General features: G+C 40.5%; 1 long non-coding RNA gene across 1 annotated transcript; it reads left to right on the forward strand.

The window, feature by feature from the left end:
* The first annotated feature begins 3,141 nt into the window (after positions 1 to 3,141).
* LOC137246551 (uncharacterized) lies at positions 3,142 to 4,170 on the forward strand. Its single transcript, XR_010951549.1, has 3 exons — positions 3,142 to 3,836; positions 3,903 to 3,962; positions 4,031 to 4,170. It is a non-coding gene; the product is annotated as an uncharacterized lncRNA (long non-coding RNA).
* Positions 4,171 to 4,515: the final 345 nt, after the last annotated feature.

Below are 4,515 nucleotides of genomic sequence, written 5' to 3' on the forward strand. Positions count from 1 at the left end.
AACCATGTCCAGCAGTCTTGGAGAACTGCTCGAGTAGTCTTCAAATCGAAATCGGGAAAAGTCAGTCATTTGCATCCGAAAGACTATTAGTTTGAAATATTTTCTGCTCAAAATTCCAGAGAGATTAATAAATGTGTATAAAAAATCAAATATGAACGAGGAATTATTTTCTTCAGCGCAACATGCCTGCGCCAAAGGCAAGATATTCGATATTGCATTGCATAGGGTAGTCATGAACATAGATAAAATCTTGGAACACTAGAAATATGCCCCAGGTGCTTTTCTGGACATAGTTCATGTAGCTTTAATAAACTGGATCGGCTCCATGTTAAGCTGCAGAATGATCACATCGCATTGGGGTCCATGCGACGAAATAAAATCTGTAAACCGAGGAACGCCGCAGGGTAGGGTTCTATTACCAATGTTATGGATGCTGGTTATAAACCGATTGCGTAGGCGGTTCGACGGAGGACCTGTCAAACCTACGACATATGCAGATGTCGTTTCAGTCATCATAAGCGGCAGAAGCCTAACAACAACCAGGTCTCTGGTGGATTAGGCACTTCGGGATGTACATGCCTGGGCATCTGGAGAAAGGTAAACCGCCAACACGGAAAAAACCGATCTAGTGTTATTTAATAAAAAATATAAACTCCCTAACTGGACTAGGCTTAAGCTCCGATGCTTAACCCTACAAGAAAAATATATCAGAAAGTATCTAGGAGTTATGGTTAGGTTAGGTTAGGTTTAGGTGGCTGCCCGAAGCACACTTAGGCCAGTAGTATTAGGCCCGTTGTGATACCACGAAAATACACCGTTACCTTTCCTCTTCGAACCATTTTGCGGACTTGATGAAAGCTACCAGGTCCTTGACGTCATGCTGCACAACCTGGCTCAGATTATCAAGAAATGGAGCGCCCAGAAAGCGCTGCCGTGCTCCGCTTAGTGCTGGGCAGTTGCAAATGAGGTGAACCACCGTTTCCTCCTCCTCATCCTCTTTACAACTCCTTCAGTATCGACAATAAGGCGCTCCTAACCTTTCTGAATGCCTTTCTATGAGGCAATGACCAGTTAGTGCCCCGACTAGTGTGGAAATTGTATCCCTTCTTAGGTTGTACAGGTGTCGGGATCTTTTAGGATCTCATTTAGGCCAGGTTTCTTTCGATGTTCGACACCCCGGTGTTTGTAGCTATCTTTCGTCGGCTTGACGTGGATGTGCTCTGCCTGGAGCTAAGAGCTGGAGGTCAAGGTCCCCTGAGTATACTGCACCTCCAGCTCTACCGTTTAGCTTGAAGCTGTCCGTGTATGTGGAAATGCTGCTGTCAGTAGCAAGGCACCTATCCGACTCCGTCCAGTTATCCCTACTGGGGATGTTTTTCTTAAAGTTGGTTTCCGCAACTTTTATGGTCGCACAGCGATCCGTGCTAAGAGGGAGAAAACGGTATTTGTTTAGTATACTTAAGTATCCTGTGGTCTTGTTGTTCCAATACGACAACTCTCTTAGACGAAGGGCTGACGTTGCCGCCGCTCGATAACCAGCTAGATCCAATGGTAGGATGTCAAGAATGACCTGAAGAGCTTCGCTAGACGTTGGTCTGAGGGCCCCGCTTGTGCTTATCATGCTGAATCTGTGAACTTTATCCAACAAGTTTAGTTTGGCGCCTTACTCAAGGCTGGCCACCATACGACTATCCAATACAACAGTATGGGTCGGATAATCGCGGTATAAATCAATCTGCATATGTTGGGGTGAGTCCCCATTTTTTGCCAATGGCTTTTTTACACGTAGAGTAAAGGGGGGTAATATGGACCACGCGGGTAATATGGTCCACCCAGTTATCTTGAAATTCAGACGTTACATCCTCCGTTATTTTCGTTTAATTTCTTTGTCTATTCGCGCTAGTTTCCTCAGTTTGAATTTGTCGTTCAGCAAGTGCGGGTATTCGAGTAAAAGTATTTTTTGTGAAATAGTGTTTGCTGATAATTATATGTCAGTAAGTGGAATTTGCGTTTTTATTTAAAATTTATTGTGCAACGAACAAATGGACGAATAACATGCGTTTAATAAATATGTTTTGCTAACTTTAAATGGCTATAGTTTATTAAACATCGTTAGCGTTCGAATTAAACCCAGTTATTTCGACAGCACGTGTTGTGGGTAATATGGACTACCACTATAGGGGCTAATATGGACTAGTGGTCCATATAACCCGCAGAAAAAATTCTTGCTCTTTTCGCTCTATTATCCTTGAGTTCATTAAGATTTTATTAATGTAGGATATGGCTCCTGGAAAGCGTAAAAACTGGAACACCGAGGACATGAAAAAAGCGATTACAGCGGTACGATCTAATACCTGTGGTTATTTAAAAGCAGCTAAATTGCACAATGTTCCTAAGTCAACTTTAATAAGGCTGGTGTTAAAGGAAGATTCCGAAATCGAAGAAGTCGTAAATACAAAACTAGGGCGTAAGCCAGTTTTTCCAGAACATTTTGAAAAGATGCTGGTGGATTACGTTCTGACGATGGATTCGAAATTATTTGGACTAAGCAGAATGGATGTTAAGTACTTAGCCTATCAACTGGCTGAAAAAAATAATATTATGAACCCATTTTCAAAAGAAAATCAGCTTGCGGGTAAAGATTGGCTGCGCGGTTTTTTAAAGAGGAACCCAAATTTAGCGTTCCGCTCTCCAACGGGAACTTCTTTGGCAAGAGCACGAGGCTTCACAAAAGATAATGTGAATACCTTTTTTGATATTCTTGAAAAGGAAATGGATAATTTTATTTATTCAGCCAACAATGTTTTTAACGTTGATGAAACAGGCATAAGCGTCGTCCCGTTGAAATTACCCCAAGTATTGTCAAGGAAGGGTAAAAGGCAGATTGGAAGCCTAACATCTGCAGAGAGGGGATCTACGATCACAACTATTGTTTGTATGAGTGCAAGTGGAATATTTGTTCACCCACTATCTATATTTCCACGCAAGAAGCGCTCAGACTTGTTATTAAAAGGAGCGCCGCCAGGATCAATATACGAATGTCATCCGTCCGGCTGGGTGCAAACATATATTTTTACAATATGGTTTAAGCACTTCATAACACATGTCAAACCATCAGCTGCTTCGCCAATATTGCTCGTCTTAGATGGTCATTCAAGTCATACAAGAAATATTGAGATTCTTGATTTGGCTAGAGAAAACCACGTATCTATCGTATCCATCCCTCCTCACTCAAGCCACAAAATACAGCCTCTAGATAAAACTTTCATGGGGCCTCTTAAAAGATATCTTTCGGAAGAAATACGTGTTTGGATGCGTTCGAATTGCAGAGCTTTGACGCACTTCGATATGGCAGACCTATATGGAAAGGCGTATATGCGAGTTCAGAGTGGGGAAATCGCAATCAATGGATTTCGCACCACCGGTATATTTCCCCTGAACAGGCATATATTTCGTGATGATGAGTTTTTAGCTGCCGATGAGGAAGAACCACATTCTCCTCCTCGAATTTGTGAAAGCGCTTGCGAAGCACCCGAAGAAATACTGAATAACGAAGCACAGTAGAATCAGAAACCACGTCTCGGGTAATAACACCGATGGAAATATCTCCGGTTCCTATAAAAAAACGAAGCGTTCTAATCGTGGCAGACCAGCAGGAAAGTCGACTTTATTAACGTCTTCTCCGTATAAGAAATCACTACAAATTTCGTTGGAAAAAGCAGCTGAAAGCAAACCTCTAAGAGAAACCAAAAAACGTCAAGATAGTCATTCTAATAAGCCCAGCACCTCCAAGAAAAATATTAAAAAATTTAATTTTGCAAAAGAAAAGTTCGCAGGTAAGACTGCTTAAGCAAAAATTTTGATTAAATTAGTAAAACATTCGTGCTCTATTTTCATTCAAGAATCCAGCACTTCCAAATCAGTTATGAAAACAATGAACTCCGCAAGAGAAAAATGCCCAGGTAAAGTTATTAAAGTAAAGGTTTTGATTTAGTATTTATAATATCGTCTTCTTCTTATTTCTTTTCAGGAAAAAGGAAGAAGACAAATTCATCATCCTCTTCGGATTTGGATGATAGTTATAGCGTCCGGGACGAATCTGACGAATTTTTAGAATTTGCAAACGCCGCTGAGAAAGAGGATGCGAAATGCCTATATTGCTCTACTTTTTATTCGGACGATCGATCTGGTGAGATATGGGTTCAATGCGTCTCTTGCAACAATTGGAACCATGAAGAATGTGCTGGTTGTGAACAAGATCTATTTATATGCGACATGTGTACACAGTAAACACTGCGGCTAATATGAACTACCTGGTCCATATTACCCCCTAATTTTTTTTTTCGCCTTTCTGGGTATTTTTAACTTTTTACATTTTTTTTATATTTTTTGAGTTTGGATTTATGTTATTGCAATAAAAAATAAAAATGAATTGTTTTTTAAAGTCAATAAAATTATTTTCATTGTATTATCTCATGTATTTGGTGAATTGTTTACCAAGAAAAGATTGGTGGT

The sequence above is a fragment of the Eurosta solidaginis genome, chromosome 3 (assembly GCF_040869045.1).
Source record: "Eurosta solidaginis isolate ZX-2024a chromosome 3, ASM4086904v1, whole genome shotgun sequence".
NCBI classification, from domain to species: domain Eukaryota; kingdom Metazoa; phylum Arthropoda; class Insecta; order Diptera; family Tephritidae; genus Eurosta; species Eurosta solidaginis.